This window comes from Coffea arabica, chromosome 2e, assembly GCF_036785885.1.
Source record: "Coffea arabica cultivar ET-39 chromosome 2e, Coffea Arabica ET-39 HiFi, whole genome shotgun sequence".
In the NCBI taxonomy this organism is placed as follows: domain Eukaryota; kingdom Viridiplantae; phylum Streptophyta; class Magnoliopsida; order Gentianales; family Rubiaceae; genus Coffea; species Coffea arabica.
Genome location: NC_092313.1, coordinates 76,822,398 through 76,845,024, shown reverse-complemented (window position 1 = coordinate 76,845,024; position 22,627 = coordinate 76,822,398). Strand labels below are relative to the sequence as shown.

Sequence of the window (22,627 nt, the reverse complement as noted above, 5' to 3'; positions counted from 1 at the left end):
ATTCCGGGAACTAAACTAAACATCAGGACACTGAAAAAAAAAAATTAGCATTTGTGGATACAATGTAAGTTTCGTAGAAACCAATCCGGATATTGAGAGGAGTATATGTCATTAAGGTAGGGTAATTGGAGAGAATTTTCTCTCCATTACATTTAAATAAATATCATTATAATACTATTTTTGAAAATCAAAACCATCCCTATTATATTTTTTTCAATTGTTTAAAGCATATACAAAATTGAAATTAAATTTATTAAATTTTGCCTATAGATCAAACTTTAAAACCTTTATCATATTTTGACCCATTTTGCACTATCAATTTTTTTTTTTTTTTTTTTGCAAATTGAATAATAAATTATTCATAAATGAGTTTGATATTTAAGCATATTGATCTACTCTTGGAAACAAAATTATGCACACAAGCAGATTATTATGGAAATTTTAAGTAGTATAACTATTAAAAAAATGGATAGGTAAATGGAGAAAAAAAAAAGTAGTAATTGAGAGGATCTCAGTAATGGTATTAGTAGCCAAAGACCACCATAGTAAGGGCAGTGGGATACTGGGATCCATTAAAACCTGTATATGTATATATATATATTACTATATTGTTAAATGGCCAAAATACTCTATATTTGTTGGATAAAATCAAGTATCTGTGTCTAATTTTTTGGAGGCCAAGGTAAACGAAAAGCACGAGACGCCCGAAATAGAGGTTTATGCCAAATTTCGGTTGGAGACCTGCGTCCAACCGATAAGTTATGTTATCGGTTAAAAGGTATTGTTATGTTAAAAGGTATTGTCCTCTTCCCTTATTCTTCTTACTGTGCAGTGCACAGACGATTCAGCTTTGCACTATAGATGAATCCCACTCAATTGCAGGTGGCGATCGACATCAAGGTTGGAACACGCAACGTACGTCTGCCTCTAGTTTCATAGTAGTATTAAGCAACTGATCCCATTTGAGTTCGGTGATGGGTTTGTTGTAGCTTGACTACTCCCTAACCGTAAAACTGTTTATTGTGATCCATCCATGTGTTCCGCGATTTTAATGAAAGTGATCAGTAGTTTTTACCATAAAACTCGAGTTGGTTACTTTGATTCAATCTCGGATTACCCATTTTAACACGTTTATGTCTGTCGAACAGTATACTTGTTGCTGTTGAATGTGTAAAGTCAGCAATTTTGGTGCATTGGAACTAAAACTAATGAAACTGCACCAAAAACATTCAAGTTGGTTGCAGACCCAGGTGATTGAACTCAATGGTTCGAGTTAACCACTGACAGGGAAAAACTTTTTATTAACACGCATGATCACATTTCTTTCCTTTTTTTTTCCCCCTTGCATATCACATAGTTATGTGAATAATCTAATTAAACTTGCTTCCATATAATACAGTGCCTGTAGCAAGGAATAAAATCCTTTCGACAAAACACCACCCATCTAGCTAAGACGGCAATGAGTCCCACCACTGGACGTCCTAGGTTGGGCTCAAGCGCTCCCGGCAGCCCAAAACAAATGGATTTGCAGCAAAGAAGAGCCTTTGGCAGGAACCCCGGCGGAGCCTATAAGTAGCATCAAAGGTGCTATAATCCTTGTTTTCGGTCCCCGATCTTTGAATAATATGGCATTTTCTTCGTAGGCAGCAGCGACATTAAGGTTGAGCCACACCATTGGCTCTTGTAGTAGCATGGACGAGGGCTTTGTCTCGATGCACAAGCAAAATGGATAACTGAGGGGACCTCAACCAACTCCTTAGCCCATTTCTCGGTCCAACTACTCCAATGCTCGCGTAGTTGGTCCCTTGCAATCAAATGAACGCCTGACAAGGTAACCTGAAACATAGATTTCAAAAAGGAAAGTGCTCTTAATAGGATTCATGTAACTTATGCTGGCTAACACAAGAAGGTGCTAGGCCTAGGCCTGTCAACGGAGGAGGGGCAGGAACGTAATCGTTCCTGAAGATTTATGATCAAGATTTGGTCAAAAAAAATATAAGGTTCAGATTGTATCTTGTATATCGTATTTTATATTATGTGTGGGATTCACAAAATTTTGTTTTATAATTACAAGTTGTTAAAAATGAAGTACCGTGTGTGTATACAAAGTTACAAGTCGTGCATTTTGCACAAAATCTCCAGAAACGGTTGCCCTGTCGAACTGTCAACACCAAGCTACCCCTACATGAGAGGATAGCTTCTAGACCTAGTTCCCTAGGCTTCTCTCTCTCCGTCAGTAGTATAAATATCTCCCATCTTACGCCGCTAAGATGGACAACCCCACTTCGTGCCTTGTTCCTTGCTGTGTTTTTAAACTTGAATTGGACCGATCGAACCGGAAGTCGGTCAAGTGTCCGGTCTGAGTTATTCTTCAAAATCGGAAGACTAAAAATCCGGTCAAATCCGGTTTGGTCGAGAAAAAATCGGAAAAACCGGTTCAACCAAAGATTTTTTTTTAAAAAAGGTCAAACTTTTTCAATATTATGTTTTGACCCCTAAATTGTTAAAACTTATTAATATATCTCAAATATTTCATACTTTATAAATGTTGTCCTAAAATTTGATGTTATTTTTCAATCAAATCCATAATTTTAATTCTAAACTTGTTAATGTTCATTAAATAATATAAATTGCTACTTGATTGTTCTAATTTCTTTGTATTTTCTTGTTAAATATATTTGAAACATCAAATATATATGAATATACCTTTATTAATATTAACATACTTTTAGATATTTTATATACAATATTTTAATTTTTAAATAATTTTTATTTATGACATCATCTGGTTCAACTCCGATCGAATCCATTGACCCCTGAGCTCGGCCGAATCGATACCCGGTCCGAGTCTGAAAACATAGGTTCCTTGTTATGTTGCAGGCCTCGACTCAAGCTGTATATTGGCTCGCACAATAATGATGAGAGATCTGAATTTAGAGTGCAATGTCATGATTATAACAACAATCCCCGACAAAAAGTTCGCCCTAACTATAAAATGCGCATCGTCAAAATTTCAATGAGATTGGGCATTGCTAATTGCTATTGCTGGATGTCTATAACGAATCCGAGGCGATGACGACTTCCTTTTTTTTTCCCTTTTTTCTGGATAAATTACACTTATACCTCCACTAGTTTTGCACTTTTTCACATAACTCTCATATATTTTCAAAAATTGTACATCATTTGGCCTAAATCGCATAGTGACAAAACCTGCCTTCTGAAACGGAGTCAACGAAAATATCAATTTCAAGTATTTCTTAACCACTTATGGTTTGTGTAGGTTTCAAAAATCACAAAATAGTTATGTGTAAAATCACTAAGCTACAGAGGGTACAAATGTAATTGATAATATTGTATTAATATCTTAACTACTTCAATCACTTTAAATTCTAAACAAGAGAAATTTTGACATTTCAGTTACATGTATTAGAGGCGACCATATTCGTCTCTTTAATACTTTAATTCAAAACCATGATAAAATCATATACAGCATTTGAGGGTTATGCAGAAAGTGCAAAATCACTGTAGAGAAGTGTAATTTATATTTTTTTCCCTGTTGTTGGTTAAGCTTTGCTTCATTTTATTGATTGGCAAGCAAAGGTGGAGTTAAATGCTCCTGAGGGTGGACAAATGCTCCCCTCCCCCTTGATTTGGACATTGGACGTGATCGTGATTTGGACCCTGAATATGGTCATGTTGTAGATGGATTAATGATTATAGTCCTATTATATGCCGACAGTTTGCAGTCGTTGAATTCATCACCATCACCTTCTTTCCACTTCCAACCTCTTCTCCGTAGGAAGGACCGCAGCCTGGCTGTTACAACCTGAAAAAAAAAAAAAAAGAAGAAAACTTGAGTAACATGATTACCAAATAGGCAAATACTGGTAAGTTTTAAGTAAAGTACTTCTGTCATTGCAGCCATGCACAATTAGCTCAACTTTAACATGTTCATTTGTTTGCCAGAATAGTCATGAATCCTAGATAGCATCATCAAAAAAAAAATTTATGTAGTAGATAGATCGATATAGAAGGGTGTTTAATGTTTCAATATCCAAGGGTATAGTTATCTAAATTAGAACTAGTGTTACTGTGTTTGAGTCCTACTCCCAATGTAAGTGCTTAATTGGTGATCAAAACTAGAACTACTGTTATTGTGTTTGACTCTTACTCTCAATGTAAGTAATGTAAGTATCGTGTTGGTGAATGATCTATAAGAACCAGCGATTTATATTTTTTTGAATGCATGCACTAACACATGGTGATGAGCGGAGCTGAATTAATCCACCCACATCTTTTTCCTGTAACAAAAATAATAAAATTATTGATTTGACTCATATAAAACCATTTTTTCGGAGAGGTGTTCGTTCCGCCGGTTGCATGTAGAACAAATAGTATATGGACAAGTGTATAAAGTTACAGAAGATTAACAACATTACTTCCACTTATTATCGTCAAGTGATTGCTGAATCCCGTATGCTTGTCTTTGCTAAACTTACAAGCCAAATATTTTGAGCTTTTCTTCCCCTCACCACACCCTTTTATTAGGCTCACAATTTGAGTTCAGAGTAAGAGAACTTCTAGTATATGTCTACGAAATATCATAAATTTATTTATATGTTAGTGTAGGATCTTTATATGGAGAACAATAAGCCCCTAGAGTTCTTTCTATCAAGAAAATTACTACTAATAGGTAGCTAAAAATATTATTGAATAACATATTCCTAATATTTTAACTAATCGATTGAAGATACTAATCAGTTATTGATAAATAGTAAATACTAATAAATTAATTAGAATATCAATCAATTACGAAAAGATCCCAATTAATCACGTAACTCACTTTATATCTCTAGGTAAGCCTTACATTGCAAAGCCAAAATAAAACTTTTAATGGGGGCAAGAAAAAAATAATTTTTCTCATTTTTTTCAAAAAAAAAGGCTCCTTTAGATTGGGTGCTTTAAAAAAAATATGGATAAAATACCATAAAAACTCCATGTAGTTTGACAAATGTTCAATTTAACTTCCTCTGATTTAAAAACCTACACTATAACCTCCTGTGATTTTGACTAAATTAAAAATTGGATATTGGACAGAAAGTATCCAATCTAATAGTTGTGTGTGAAATGTCAATATTGCACCTATTATACGTGAGATGCTTTCCATTCAATTTTCAATTTAATCGAAACTGCAAAGAGTTATAGTGTAGCTTTTCATATCAGATGGAGTTAAATTGAACATTCGACAAACCATAAGGAGTTCATTTACATTGGGACAATATTTGAATTTTTACGTATAATCGTTAGATTGGATACTTTCCATCTAATTTTCAATTTAATTGATATCACAGGAAGCTATACTGTAGGTTTCCAAATCAGAGAGAGTTAAATTGAATATTTAGCAAACCACAAAAAGTTTTTTGGTATTTTATCCAAAAAAATTTTACTATACTTTTTTTTTAAAAACTTTTTTAAAGCATTTTCAGGATGTTCTAAAATTAATTTTGTAGTTTTTTTTAAATATTTTTTATTTATCCAAACAGTAATCAGAAAGTGACAAAACAGGACATGAATACTGACAAAAAGGGCAAAGGTGGGGGATAAAATAGAGGTGATAGCCAGGGGAGGGGTGATGGTGACGAGCTTTGGAAGGGGAGGGGAAAAGTGGAGGAGTAGGGGCCGGTGAGAGGCCGCAAGGGTAGGGGAGGGCAATGGGCAATGGGCAATGAGGGGCCGGTAAGGGTGACTAGGAAGGGCGACTTAGGTTCCGTTTGATAAAACTGAATCTGAATTCTGAAGTCTGAATTCTGAATTTGAATACTAAAATAATTAATTTGTTGAATTTTAAACACTGAAAAGAAATATATGAATGTTTGAATTTTAATACTAAATCTATTTATATTGTTTGATAAATATTTATAACAGAATGTTTAATAAGTTAAATTTGACAATTTTGCTCTTATATCTTTTCATCCAAAAAAGAAATAGAACCTATGATTTAATTAGCTAAAAATGTTAGGTATGAAAATGACAATATTTATTTTTAAATCAAATTAATATAAAAGATGAAATATATTATATAAGGAGTATGCAGAAGATGTGCAAGTCATTCAAAAGGGAGAAAAGAGAAATAAAAAATCATTAGATAGAGAATATTAGGTTGTTTAATTGGATAAAAATTTTGAACTTAATTTACAAACAAGGGTAGATTTGGTAGATAAGATAAGGTAATTGAAATAATTTTATTGATTATTATCAAAATTAAACATTCAGTTAGGATTCTTGTGCGGAAAAAAAAAACACAGGTTTAGCAAATGGATTTTCATTTATCAAACACTCAAAACATCTGAATGTCTGAAAAAGTTCAGATTCAGCACTTTTTTATATTATCAGACAGACCCTTAGATAGAGTAAGGCAACGTGATATGGGGCGCATGGTAAGTAGAGGTGTTAATGGAGTTTTTTGAGCCGAGTTTTAGTAAGCCTAAGGTCGACTGAAATTATATAGACTTTTGGGGTTCGATATTCGGGCTTCGAGCTTATATTGAAAGACTCGATCTCAACTCACACTATTATATGAGATTTGGGATCAAAACGGGTTCGGTTCAAATTCATAATTAAATACATAATTATATATAATATATATTTTATAATTATGAATTAATACAATTTTATATATAAATGATTAACATTTTATGTTATAATATGTATAATTATAAATTATAAATATTATTTTATATATTTTACATATATAATTATACTTATATATGGGCCAAACTTTAATTGAATCTGAGTCTAGTATAACCTAAACTTGGCTCATATTTAATTCGAATCTAATATTTAATCCCAAGTTTTGCCCGGCCAAATCTATTCTTAGCTTCAGTGAATTCTTTTCGGGCCGAATGGGTTGAGATCGAGTTGGTTCAGCCCATTGACAATCCTAAATATTGGTAAGGGGGAAGGATGATGATACAGGGTTGGTATGCATTTTGGGTGAGTTAGTCAGTGAGTGTTTTTTTTTTGGAATTTTATTAGGTGTTGTTCAGCATTACCTCTAGGTGTTGTTCTAACTTTCGAGGATTGTAGACGTCACCGTTCATCGTATTATAATACTAGGAGGGGTTCACCGCTCATATGCGCGGTGTAAAATTATATAGGTGATATGCCCAGCGTAAAGCTCATTGTAGCTGTATTTTTTTTTCTTGAAAACAAAATAGATAATTCATAATTAGTAGTAACAACTTAAATAACTTAATAAAGAAATATAGTTAAAAATATTACAAATTATTGTAAGTCGTATGCATAATTAGCTATTAAAAAAACATTCGTGGTATGGATACATATATTTTTTGATAGAACATGGCAATAATTATAACAAAGTAATGACGGATTAATATTGATCCAATTGTAAACATTATCAGTTTAGAAAGGATAAAGAGAGAACTTGATGAACATTGGAGTAGAAATTATATAAGCCTTGTAAAAGACAAGGTAGGACACTACCGAGTAACGAGAACTTTTTGTGATTACATCTTTAACAGACTTTATTTGTGAAGCAACAACATACATTGGCAAGTAGAACACAAAAATAAGAATTCCATGGGTAAAAGAACAGAAGGATGATGCAAATGACTTCCCTTATCTTGGCCCATAATGCATACTGAATATCATCTACTAATCAGATTGGCATTAAAATGTCATAATCATCCAGTCTCATAACAAATTGATTCGGATAAGTATGTCCAACACAATCGACTTTTTAATTAAGAAACAAAAGGTTCCTGGTTTTGAGGATACAAAGTTATAATAAAGCAAGCATGGCAATTTGCATTAGATGTTCGCTTGGTGAAAACATGGAAGAAATAAAGGAAAGTGCATCTAGTAATCCAGCAAGTGATACAATGAACTGATGCATACTATCACAAGAAGCTTCAAGATAGCCATCACAATTACAGTTCAATCCTTCACATCCAAGTCATCAATATTTGGACATTCACGTCATGCAATAAGCTCTTTACTTGATCCCATAGTCAGTGATCAACAACAATGAGAAGATGTTTGTTAACACCTTTTCACCCATACTTGTCTATCGTGAAACCAAAGAATTAAGAAAAGGAACAGTGAATAAGTATCGATTGATGTATTATTCTAGCCTCTAGAATTCAACTGTAAAATCATCATTGAGACTAACCAAACGGACAGTTAAAATGTCCAATTGAGTGCTAAATCAGACTTTTGAGAACCAAAAGAGAATACCGTAAGCAGGCTATGATGCTAAGAAACACCAAAACAAGCTAAAAGTTTTCTCACTTAATAAGCATATTGAGTTCCTTAGAAGAAAATTGCCAAAATTGTCACATCATTCAGCCATAAATGGTTCTGAGATCCTCCATCTAACAACATTCTAATCACCATGTTTCCTGGTCTCATTTCACATTTCCATGTCCAAATAAATTCTCTCAATAGCAGACCTAAAGTAAAAAAGTTTGTATGAGGCACAATACTTGGGCAGTATTTAATCCTCCAAGACCGAGCATCTCTAGAAAACAGATACCTCAACCAATTCTATGCAGACATGCATATGAGAAAGCAAAGAGAAAAGAAGCAAAAGCAAGATGACAAGGATGTGTAGTTCTCATACTGAGTAACCAAAGGACAGAAAGGATAACCCTCAATGTAAAGTTAAGTCAGTAAATTGAACTAAAACCTAGCATTCTATGCTAATTTATTATTTTCTCTCTTGCTTTCCATTGATGTTTCTTTTAACAAAGCCACAACAACTATCCAATTGAAAACATGTAAAGGACAAATGCATGGACACACAAGCCACCTCAATACAAAAACATGTAAATGACAAATACATGGACATATAAGCCACCTCAATACAAGTGTCACCATGACAACAGTTGCAATAGCCCCTCAAACCATACTCATTTACCAAGAAACTTGTAAATCTCTACTAACATCAACAAGGATAAATTCACCATTAAATATAAGTCTCAAACTTTCTTATCATTAAAGAGAGACTCCAAGTCTTTCTAGGTTAGTCACTTACAACTGACAAAGCATCAAGAACCGAAGGGTGTAATAGCATAACTATTCTAGGTCCAATAGTAGAACTCAGAGGATCCACACCAAACAAAGAGCTAAGTAGAAGCCTTTCCAGTTCCACACCTGTTCATCTCAGCAATGGCTACCCTCTAGGGCATATCCATGAGTGATAAAAGAGTATAAGCAAACTGCATAATCCTCTAGTTGCAAGTGAATCATGGTAGTCCTGAATCCTTTCTCCAAAAGAGCAATCTTCGAATGAGGAGGCTTCAAGTCCAATATGTTCTGATCTGACAAGTCCCATAGACTTTGAATTAGAGTTCACCGCGTTGATGAGAGTGCAAACTCCTTATAAATATATATACAGACAACCAGACAGATAGAACACTAGTTCAGTACAATCTCAAGATCTCTAAAAGAGATCAATAGGCATGGTTGTAATCATCAAATATAGGAAACTACAAGTCGTAACTTAGGAAATCACGAACATTGAATTCTTGTTCTTGCATGTCTTGATCATCATCAGCTCAAGTGTAAAACATTCTCAAGAGCAAGAAAACCGAACCATTACCATAATCCAAGCTAGTTACTTAGAATTCTACATATTACAATTTAAGGCCACTAATTGCATGAAATAATTTAAGAATCCCAATAAAGATCTTATTTCGATTTCTATGATTGTACTCAAGCTATCCGAGACACAAAAAGAAAAGAAAAAAGGACTGGCGACAAATGGATCTAAGGTTTTTCTGTAACAAATTAGCAAGTTCTACCAAGTCATCTTCAAAGGTAACATGCCATTCCTTTAAGTTCTTTCCTGCATAAAGACTTTAACACAAGTTGAAGGTCTGCATTACATTCATCTCTTTGAACCTATCAATTGGAATGCCACCTTCATGCTTCTCACACAATTTTCTGTTTAGGCTAACCTCAATTAAGTTCAATTTTACAAAGTAAAATAAGCAATTGTAAGGTTCAATATTCCAGGCTTAACCTCACTGAGATGTTACAAATCTAAGAGAACATCATGTTTTGTAAATACATACTTAAGTAAACCAAATCTGATTTTTCTAATGAGAATTTCCAAGCTATTAAACATTGCAGTTTATCATTAAAGAGGCAAAACTACAGTTATGCAGCAATTTAATTCCTTTTTTAGTCAAGGAATAGAAAATTTAAGGTGTTTAATTAAAATAGTAACTTACTCACAATTTCAAGTGGGTGCTTAGAATTTAATATTTGAGATATAGAAAGGGACCAAAAAGTACTAAAGGTGCTGAAATAAGAAAAGAGGTTTTCTGGATTATTATGAGATGAAGGGCTAAATGGATACCTGAACCCACTTGAAGTCACTATAACACCTCCGGAATTTGCATATATGTCTGGGAGTATAACAACTCCCTTCTTTGTTAATATTTGTAAATTAAAGCCAAGGTTAGTTAAGTTGCTTCACTGCACAAGTTATTTTGCTCCGAGACACTGCCTTTTGACCTCGCATACTAACCTCATCTGCTTCTGGATCAATACGATGATTAGCTGCGTCAATTATAAATTTGGCTTTACTATCTGCATTATCCCTTCAATCAATTCAAATGTCCATTTGTATTGTAAGTAATAAAATCACATAAAAGCAAGATACCAAGTGTCGGACAAAATCTATGTTAAGGCTAGAAGAACCACCTATTGATAACACCTTTGAGGGCTGCAGGAATAAGAATATCAGTCTTCAAGCAAAATAGAATTGGGATCAACACTGTCAGCACCACTCCATGGTTTTCCCTGACATGCTTCCATAGGTTTGGTACGTCAATTCCCTTACCATGCTTTATGGCTCTTGTTATATTACTTACGCCAATTACCTTTTCCCCTTGTTCACTGATAAGTTGAGCAGCCCAGGATCCGACATTACCAAATCCCTGAAATCAAGAAGAAAATTCTATGATCATATGACATTCGATAATTTTTGACTTTTTAACTTGCTTTCTCTTCTCACGAGTCATGAGACATTTTGTGATGTAACTTCTAAGTCCTCAAGGAAGGCTCTTTGAATGAGCTTGTAGTTTCAACAAAATGCATCCCACAGTATTTGAGCATATCAGAAACTAAAGGTACACTTGAAACTACAAATGCATCCCACAGTATTCAAACATATTATAAACCGAAGGCACACTTCCCAGTGGTGTTACCTGCACAACAAATCATTGCCTAGCAATACTCTTTCCATATTCATTAAGCAGCACTTTAGTTGCAAAGAGTACTCCCCTCCCTCTTGCTGCATCTCTACCGAGGGATCCATCAAGATCCTGTCACCAAAGAATTTTAATTTCTTCCGATAAATAAAAGTGGAAAATTTTTATACATTGATCCTTATACATTTGGAATTGGATAATTTACTACAGGTTTTCCAGTTACTATTGCAGGTGAATAGCCATGGAATTTAGAGTACTCATCCAGTATCCAAGCCATTGTCTGCTCAAATGCGAGACATTTCAAATCCAGTTAATTGGATGAGCTTCATAGACAATGTTGTGTTTATCACTATCTTTTTCTCCAAAAGCAAAAAATGCCACCTAGATATGTACTCCAATCATATCATGTTGTCGAAAACCAGTTTTGCACTGACCTGTGCATTTGTTCCCATATCAGGCGCAGGAACATCAGTGTGAACTCCAATCAAATTATTCTTAGTGCTGCTAGTGTAACTCAAAATTTTGGTCAATGACCAACTTGAAATGGAAGTTCTTGATTCCTACAAGAGAAATGTATTAATTCATCAAGTGCTGAAAACCCAATGAAGAAAGGGAACTGGAAGAACTGAAGCAAATAGAAAGACATTTTAAAGATGAAAAAATCTATTTTAAACAACTGATCTTTTTAGTTACCATGTGGATTGCTTTTTTTGAGCAGGAGATCAACAAAACACTTGCATGAAAGACACCAAAAAAATGACTAAAAAGAAAACTCAAAAAGAGCAAATGCCAAAGAAAATGGCTACAAAGAAAAGCATACCATCATTTGAGGTCTGAAGAGAGTAATTTAAAGGCAAAAATTAAATCAGAATAATAAAACAAAACTTACATTTTCCCTCAGCAGTTGTCTTTCATGGGTGGTTATTTTTCCTCCCTGTAAAACCGTTATTTGAACGCAGTTATTGAACGAAACTCATGGTCTGCCTTCTTTTTTTCCTTTTTCTGTCATAAGGGAAATTTCATTTTCCCTTATGCTTCTCCAAATCTATATAAGTGTGCAGTGTTTCCATTTGATCCAATGATGACTCAATTTCGATTGATTCCCATAGTCCAATTGGGCTACCTCCCCTTAAAATTGACTGGAGTAGAAGTTGGAGTAAAGTAAATATAGATGTTGTTGATTGACCGAAAAAAAGGATAAAATATCAAAAAACTCAATATAGTTTGTTAAATGTTTAATTTAACTCCTTCTTATTTAAAAATCTATATTATAAGTCCCTGTAGTTTCAACTAAATTAAAAATTGGACGGAAAGCATCCGATCTAATGGTTATACGTGAAATGTCAATATTGTCTCTATATAAATGAACTCCCTATGGTTTGTTGAATGTTCAATTTAATTCTCTCTCGTTTTAAAAATTACACTATGACTCCCTACGGTTTCGACTAAATTGAAAATTAAATAGAAAGCATCTCACACATAGTAGGGGCAATATTGACATTTCACACACAACCATTAGATTTGATGCTTTCTGTCCAATTTTCAATTTAGTCGAAACCATAGGGAGCTATAGTGTAGGTTTCCAAACCAAAGGGAGTTAAATTGAACATTTGTCAAATCATAGAGAGTTTTTTGGTATTTTACCCAGAAAAAAGATATAAGAGAAATTTCATTTTCATGATTGTCGGAATTTAATTCATGTAATGCACAAATAATCTCAACAGGAAGTATCAATTTATTTCTCAAAACATAAAGCCTACTTCACATGTCTCAGGAGATTGCAAAAAAAAAAAAGTAGTAAACTTAAATTGGATAAGAAACAAAAAAAGATAATTAGTATCCCTACTCTACGCTGCAGTTTATAATGTTCGTTTGAGCTCAACTAACTATATTTGGTCGAGTTTGAGTAAACTAACATAACCATATATATATATATATATATAAAATAGGAAAATGGTGGGGTTTAAGAAGCGAGGAGGGGACAAATTTATAGAAATAATTTAAGAACTTAAGAAGAACTAAAAGGAGTATTTTTAGTAAGGGTAAAAAATAAAAAAATCCCCTGTGATAAATCTAATACACAGAAAAGCCCCCCATGATTTTAAAATATACAACACGACCCCCCATACTTTGAACTAAATTGTAAAGGTGACGGAATCCGTTAAACTTAACGGAAATGAACAAAATGACCAAAATGCCCTGATATAATAAAGCAAAAGACAACTCAAAAAAATCATTTGTTTTATTCTCTAAATAGAGAGAATTGAGGGTTAAGGGGTAGAATAGGTATATTTGATAAAAAATAGGTATAAAAATTTTTTTTAGGTTCCAATAAGTCATTTCCGTTAAATTTAACAGGTTCCGTCACCTTTACAATTTAGTTTAAAGCATGAGGTGCCATGTTGTATATTTTGAAACCATAAGGGGCTTTTCTGTGTATTAGGCTTACCACAGGGGTTTTTTTGTTTTTTACCCTTTTAGTAATAAGCAAAAAGAAATTTTTTGCTTCACTTTTAGAAAATAATTAAACAAGATTAGGAAATAAGGGGGAGGGTTGGGTGGTAAGACAAATGGATTGTAAGTAGGAGGTTCTGAATTCAAACTTTTGCATTTCCAAAAGACAAAAAAAGATTTGGAAATGAAATTCTCAATTCAAGGGTGAAAGGTAATTTTCTTGGAAAACTAAATAAATAATGCTTTGTTAACAATGCCGGATGAATCTTGATTCTATACCATTATGAATAGATTTTGAGTATTTCGTATTTGAGATTAGACAAATCAATCATTCTATTTTTTTGCTTGTGCATATTCCTAAAACTAAAGTCGAAAAGCCCTAAATCGGTGGCAAACTTTCACTTAATCTATTGGGGTGTTTGTAGCTTCTTAATTAGGACGTTCGATTCCATGTTTGTTTTTTTTCCCCTAATGATCAATTCTCAAAATATTAGGAACGCATTCAACAATAGAACTTTTCGTTATATAAAAACGTAAATTAATTTACATTTGTGTCAGAAATTATAGTTGTTTAGAAATTTTCGTGTTATGTGTTCTTACCTCTCTAACTTTTGGATTTTACTTGTGTTCTTCTATTTGTTGTATTTAATTATTGTTCACTTTGTGCTTTGTTTTTTCAAGCAGGAGAGGGGCAGGACTTAAAAAAGCAAGAGGAAAAAAGAGAGAATGGAACCCCTCCCAAAATCTTTAAATCTTGAAATCTCAACCTTAACTAGTAGATCAAAATCTATAATTCATTTTGTGCTTACAGTCATAAATCACATAATTAATTTTAGAGTAAAATTTCACTTAGCCTATTGAACTATTTTTGTTCTCATTAACCCACTAGACTCTTTATGATTAATTATGAGGCTAACTCCGTCAACTTCAACTGTTAACATTATTACATAAATATGGTCACTTACCTTGATCAGATAAGGTATATATCAATTTGAGTTAGTTATTGAACTTAATATATTATTGCTTACCGGAGGCTGATTTTACAGGTTGGAACAACTTGGTCAGGATCAGCAAAGGTGTACAATAATTTAGTGGCTGATTTTGCAGCTTCCAGTTCCACAAGAGGAAGAACCAATAAAAAGACCAACAAGCTTCCAGTTCCATTAGTCAAGCATTTCCTTCTAAAGTTGGGTTGGTAGATGTTTACGCGTTCTTCACTCCTCTGAAAGACCAACAAGACTTTCGAGTCATAATTTCTTCCAGTTCCACAAGAGGAAGAACCAATAAAAAGACCAACAAGCTTCCAGTTCCATTAGTCAAGCATTTCCTTCTAAAGTTGGGTTGGTAGATGTTTACGCGTTCTTCACTCCTCTGAAAGACCAACAAGACTTTCGAGTCATAATTTCTTCCAAAATAGGGAGTGCAATACATTACTGTGCTACCAACATTCTTTTGATTCTTGGTCCCCGTAATCTGCACTCCAATTTTGAGAACTTTGCACTTCATTTCATTTTCTGCCCGCCAGATTGACAGACCGAAGTAGAAATTTCTTATCAAAAACATGAAAAACAACAACAATAAATGCGCTCAAAATAATAACTCAATTATGGGCTTGATAATATAACGAGTTGCTTAGAAGAATGTAAGAAACCTCTAATATAATGAGTTTAACTAGGCTTGATCGCATACTTGACGTTTTGCACCAGTGGTGGAGCCAGAAAAAATTTTTCAGTGGGGGCAAAAGCAACTCTAAAATTTTTTACCTACTCTTTTTTCAGTTTTTTAAGGAAAAAAATATTCATCAACAAGTACAAATGATACATATATTTCATGAAAAAATCAAAAGACAAACTCAAAATTATTAATGTAATAATAATTTTATTTCAAAACAAACTAAACCATTTATAATTGCTCATAGCGAGTTTTCATATTTTAATAACAGTTTATAACCTTTTTATTTTGAACTTCACGAAGTATATTTTTCTCAATAAAAGTAACTAATAGATACACAAAACTCCAGGGGGCACACTTGAAATTACATCAAATTTTTATAGGTATTATAGAAATTTAAAAGGGGCAGTGGGAGCCTATAAACCAATAGATACACAAAACTCTAAGAGACACAGTTGAAATTACACCAAATTATTATAAGTATCATAGAAATTTAAGGGGATGAGTGGGCCGTGCCCCCAGTGTCCCAGTGTGAATCTGCCACTGTTTTACACCTGAGTTGACTTGTCTCCGGTCTCCGGCCCTGCGTTCCAGTACATTGATAAGCGATTATAAATTATCCTGCCTTCCATTTTCATTACAACACTTTCCTTCACTAATTCTCCATACTGAAATCATGCGCGGTCATTCCATTCTGATTGCCTCATGGGCAGTCGTTGTATCAATAATACTCAATGGAGGACTACTTTGCTCAGGTTGCTTTTTAGAAGAAAAACATGCTCTCTTGGACTTCAAAGCTTCCTTAAAGGTGACTACAAATGCTCATCTTATCCTTTCTTCGTGGACTGGAAAAGAAGGTGATGGAGCAAATGCTGATTGCTGCACCTGGGAACGGGTCAAGTGTAGTAATATTACTGGGAGAATTGTTGAAGTCGACCTTAGTTATTTGCCAAAGGCGTATGATGATTGGTATGATGATGGGGTGGGAGATCAAGAGATTAAATATTACCTCTTATTAATTGTCACAATATGTGATTTTTTCAAAAAATTCATACGGGTGTGGTTTAGTCCTCCGTAGGCCAGTTGAACCTTCCTCCTTAGATTATGATGTGATTTAGTCCCCATTAATCCCTCATTAATTACCATATGGCTATTTGTACAACAATCTTCATGGCTAGTTCCAATTATTTTTGTCATTTATTGATTTTAGTCATTTTCAACACCTAAAATTTACAAGTACATAAAAAAGTATCTTCATATTACAAGAAATGATAATACAAAAAAAAAAAGTAATCAAAATATTTAAATGGATTATAAATGAATAATTGGTTTTTATTTAATCCATTTAGATCCATCCATTTAATAAATGGATCTAAACCATCCATTAAGTCAAAATCAATTATAAATCATTTATCCATATTGTCACCTCTAGCTCAAATATTCGAAACTAATGAACGCACGGTTTGACGTATGGGGAAATGTTTTAATTGGTTATGTTTTATCTAGTTATGCTTTATCATGTCATGTTACTTCGACTACAAGTTTTTTCAAGTTCATGTTATGTGCCACTTAGCCATATACACATGTAACATGCGAGGTATGTTTGACAAGATTGATGCATGCATGTGTATATGTTTGACAAGATTGCGCAAAGAATTTTTTAAATGTATGTGTATATGTGTAATTCATAAGGTCCAAAAAAGGAAAGATGAATTGTTTGTTGAGCACGTATAGATCACTACACGGCAACTTAACATTTGTGGCAGCTATTGAAAAATATTAGCAAGTGTTTGACCTACTTATAAATGACTGAAACTACCATTCAGAGTGATGATCAAGCTTCAGGGATATTGATCAATTTATTTATAGTCTTTGTATGGACTTTTATTTGGCATTTTGTACCTCGTCGTGGGCATGAGGTAACTTTATCGTGGTATTATTGCATATTTCATTAAGTTTTTTGTTGTGTTGGGCTAAAATAATCACAAAGTAATAATAATTTCTCCAATTAATTCAACATGAAGATAACAAGAAACCTTGTTACCTCAATATTACATATATATAATGCGGTCTATTACAAATTTTCATTATATTGGCATAGAAGACAAAATCTTCAAATCTACAAAGTGTTTTTTTTTTTTTTTTTTGTAAGTCCGAAGTTATGAATCCATGACCTCCTATTTACAATCACTCATATTTTACTACCTAATCCAACCCTCCAATCTCGACAAATCTTCAAAGTTGACAATCGTGAAATTGGCAGCAACAAAAAAATACGGTTGGATTGAGGCGTTCAATGACATTCTTTTAAAATGATTCGTGCTCTTGCAAGATTTTTTAATTCCAATGCAGAAAGTCCCAGCGCATCATCTCCAATATATAATAGTCCAACTCAAGGTTGTTGCTTCTCTTTAATTCGCATAATCAAGAGGGATAGAACTTTCTCTCAACATTTTACATCGACCAACTGACTATTTCCTTCTAATACTGGAATTATGTAGAAGTAGAGAATATAATATAAGAATCCCATAAAAAAATGGAGTTAGAAAGATAGTTACAATATTATATACTTGAAACGTACTTTTTTCAGCCTCTATTTATGGGTAGAAGAAGATAGGAGTTATAAATCTAGAATTTATGTCTAAGTCATTAGTGAAAATAAGTTATAAATATAATGGTCAAATTAATTTTTATGGCTGTCATATTAATACAAATATATAGCCATTATGATCTTTACATGCCCAAATACACTGTAGAACGGTTCTTGCAAATTGTAACGTGTGTAATTTAGTACAATATTTATAATTATTTTTTCAATCAAATCCATAATTTTAATTCTAAACTTGTTAATGTTCATTAAATAATATAAATTGCTACTTGATTGTTCTAATTTCTTTGTATTTTCTTGTTAAATATATTTGAAACATCAAATATATATGAATATACCTTTATTAATATTAACATACTTTTAGATATTTTATATACAATATTTTAATTTTTAAATAATTTTTATTTATGACATCATCTGGTTCAACTCCGATCGAATCCATTGACCCCTGAGCTCGGCCGAATCGATACCCGGTCCGAGTCTGAAAACATAGGTTCCTTGTTATGTTGCAGGCCTCGACTCAAGCTGTATATTGGCTCGCACAATAATGATGAGAGATCTGAATTTAGAGTGCAATGTCATGATTATAACAACAATCCCCGACAAAAAGTTCGCCCTAACTATAAAATGCGCATCGTCAAAATTTCAATGAGATTGGGCATTGCTAATTGCTATTGCTGGATGTCTATAACGAATCCGAGGCGATGACGACTTCCTTTTTTTTTCCCTTTTTTCTGGATAAATTACACTTATACCTCCACTAGTTTTGCACTTTTTCACATAACTCTCATATATTTTCAAAAATTGTACATCATTTGGCCTAAATCGCATAGTGACAAAACCTGCCTTCTGAAACGGAGTCAACGAAAATATCAATTTCAAGTATTTCTTAACCACTTATGGTTTGTGTAGGTTTCAAAAATCACAAAATAGTTATGTGTAAAATCACTAAGCTACAGAGGGTACAAATGTAATTGATAATATTGTATTAATATCTTAACTACTTCAATCACTTTAAATTCTAAACAAGAGAAATTTTGACATTTCAGTTACATGTATTAGAGGCGACCATATTCGTCTCTTTAATACTTTAATTCAAAACCATGATAAAATCATATACAGCATTTGAGGGTTATGCAGAAAGTGCAAAATCACTGTAGAGAAGTGTAATTTATATTTTTTTCCCTGTTGTTGGTTAAGCTTTGCTTCATTTTATTGATTGGCAAGCAAAGGTGGAGTTAAATGCTCCTGAGGGTGGACAAATGCTCCCCTCCCCCTTGATTTGGACATTGGACGTGATCGTGATTTGGACCCTGAATATGGTCATGTTGTAGATGGATTAATGATTATAGTCCTATTATATGCCGACAGTTTGCAGTCGTTGAATTCATCACCATCACCTTCTTTCCACTTCCAACCTCTTCTCCGTAGGAAGGACCGCAGCCTGGCTGTTACAACCTGAAAAAAAAAAAAAAAGAAGAAAACTTGAGTAACATGATTACCAAATAGGCAAATACTGGTAAGTTTTAAGTAAAGTACTTCTGTCATTGCAGCCATGCACAATTAGCTCAACTTTAACATGTTCATTTGTTTGCCAGAATAGTCATGAATCCTAGATAGCATCATCAAAAAAAAAATTTATGTAGTAGATAGATCGATATAGAAGGGTGTTTAATGTTTCAATATCCAAGGGTATAGTTATCTAAATTAGAACTAGTGTTACTGTGTTTGAGTCCTACTCCCAATGTAAGTGCTTAATTGGTGATCAAAACTAGAACTACTGTTATTGTGTTTGACTCTTACTCTCAATGTAAGTAATGTAAGTATCGTGTTGGTGAATGATCTATAAGAACCAGCGATTTATATTTTTTTGAATGCATGCACTAACACATGGTGATGAGCGGAGCTGAATTAATCCACCCACATCTTTTTCCTGTAACAAAAATAATAAAATTATTGATTTGACTCATATAAAACCATTTTTTCGGAGAGGTGTTCGTTCCGCCGGTTGCATGTAGAACAAATAGTATATGGACAAGTGTATAAAGTTACAGAAGATTAACAACATTACTTCCACTTATTATCGTCAAGTGATTGCTGAATCCCGTATGCTTGTCTTTGCTAAACTTACAAGCCAAATATTTTGAGCTTTTCTTCCCCTCACCACACCCTTTTATTAGGCTCACAATTTGAGTTCAGAGTAAGAGAACTTCTAGTATATGTCTACGAAATATCATAAATTTATTTATATGTTAGTGTAGGATCTTTATATGGAGAACAATAAGCCCCTAGAGTTCTTTCTATCAAGAAAATTACTACTAATAGGTAGCTAAAAATATTATTGAATAACATATTCCTAATATTTTAACTAATCGATTGAAGATACTAATCAGTTATTGATAAATAGTAAATACTAATAAATTAATTAGAATATCAATCAATTACGAAAAGATCCCAATTAATCACGTAACTCACTTTATATCTCTAGGTAAGCCTTACATTGCAAAGCCAAAATAAAACTTTTAATGGGGGCAAGAAAAAAATAATTTTTCTCATTTTTTTCAAAAAAAAAGGCTCCTTTAGATTGGGTGCTTTAAAAAAAATATGGATAAAATACCATAAAAACTCCATGTAGTTTGACAAATGTTCAATTTAACTTCCTCTGATTTAAAAACCTACACTATAACCTCCTGTGATTTTGACTAAATTAAAAATTGGATATTGGACAGAAAGTATCCAATCTAATAGTTGTGTGTGAAATGTCAATATTGCACCTATTATACGTGAGATGCTTTCCATTCAATTTTCAATTTAATCGAAACTGCAAAGAGTTATAGTGTAGCTTTTCATATCAGATGGAGTTAAATTGAACATTCGACAAACCATAAGGAGTTCATTTACATTGGGACAATATTTGAATTTTTACGTATAATCGTTAGATTGGATACTTTCCATCTAATTTTCAATTTAATTGATATCACAGGAAGCTATACTGTAGGTTTCCAAATCAGAGAGAGTTAAATTGAATATTTAGCAAACCACAAAAAGTTTTTTGGTATTTTATCCAAAAAAATTTTACTATACTTTTTTTTTAAAAACTTTTTTAAAGCATTTTCAGGATGTTCTAAAATTAATTTTGTAGTTTTTTTTAAATATTTTTTATTTATCCAAACAGTAATCAGAAAGTGACAAAACAGGACATGAATACTGACAAAAAGGGCAAAGGTGGGGGATAAAATAGAGGTGATAGCCAGGGGAGGGGTGATGGTGACGAGCTTTGGAAGGGGAGGGGAAAAGTGGAGGAGTAGGGGCCGGTGAGAGGCCGCAAGGGTAGGGGAGGGCAATGGGCAATGGGCAATGAGGGGCCGGTAAGGGTGACTAGGAAGGGCGACTTAGGTTCCGTTTGATAAAACTGAATCTGAATTCTGAAGTCTGAATTCTGAATTTGAATACTAAAATAATTAATTTGTTGAATTTTAAACACTGAAAAGAAATATATGAATGTTTGAATTTTAATACTAAATCTATTTATATTGTTTGATAAATATTTATAACAGAATGTTTAATAAGTTAAATTTGACAATTTTGCTCTTATATCTTTTCATCCAAAAAAGAAATAGAACCTATGATTTAATTAGCTAAAAATGTTAGGTATGAAAATGACAATATTTATTTTTAAATCAAATTAATATAAAAGATGAAATATATTATATAAGGAGTATGCAGAAGATGTGCAAGTCATTCAAAAGGGAGAAAAGAGAAATAAAAAATCATTAGATAGAGAATATTAGGTTGTTTAATTGGATAAAAATTTTGAACTTAATTTACAAACAAGGGTAGATTTGGTAGATAAGATAAGGTAATTGAAATAATTTTATTGATTATTATCAAAATTAAACATTCAGTTAGGATTCTTGTGCGGAAAAAAAAAACACAGGTTTAGCAAATGGATTTTCATTTATCAAACACTCAAAACATCTGAATGTCTGAAAAAGTTCAGATTCAGCACTTTTTTATATTATCAGACAGACCCTTAGATAGAGTAAGGCAACGTGATATGGGGCGCATGGTAAGTAGAGGTGTTAATGGAGTTTTTTGAGCCGAGTTTTAGTAAGCCTAAGGTCGACTGAAATTATATAGACTTTTGGGGTTCGATATTCGGGCTTCGAGCTTATATTGAAAGACTCGATCTCAACTCACACTATTATATGAGATTTGGGATCAAAACGGGTTCGGTTCAAATTCATAATTAAATACATAATTATATATAATATATATTTTATAATTATGAATTAATACAATTTTATATATAAATGATTAACATTTTATGTTATAATATGTATAATTATAAATTATAAATATTATTTTATATATTTTACATATATAATTATACTTATATATGGGCCAAACTTTAATTGAATCTGAGTCTAGTATAACCTAAACTTGGCTCATATTTAATTCGAATCTAATATTTAATCCCAAGTTTTGCCCGGCCAAATCTATTCTTAGCTTCAGTGAATTCTTTTCGGGCCGAATGGGTTGAGATCGAGTTGGTTCAGCCCATTGACAATCCTAAATATTGGTAAGGGGGAAGGATGATGATACAGGGTTGGTATGCATTTTGGGTGAGTTAGTCAGTGAGTGTTTTTTTTTT

The 22,627-nt window shown here is 32.9% G+C and overlaps 1 long non-coding RNA gene across 3 annotated transcripts; it reads right to left on the bottom strand.

Moving 5' to 3' along the window:
- Positions 1–8,979: 8,979 nt before the first annotated feature.
- LOC140037140 (uncharacterized) lies at positions 8,980–12,186 on the bottom strand. 3 transcript variants are annotated; one of them, XR_011841086.1, is made up of 5 exons: positions 12,130–12,186; positions 11,675–11,800; positions 11,238–11,354; positions 10,385–10,967; positions 8,980–9,399 (listed from the first exon to the last, which is right to left on the bottom strand). It is a non-coding gene; the product is annotated as an uncharacterized lncRNA (long non-coding RNA). The 3 variants fall into 3 exon arrangements; XR_011841085.1 differs by having other exon boundaries at positions 8,980–10,628; positions 10,732–10,967; XR_011841084.1 differs by having other exon boundaries at positions 8,980–10,967.
- Positions 12,187–22,627: the final 10,441 nt, after the last annotated feature.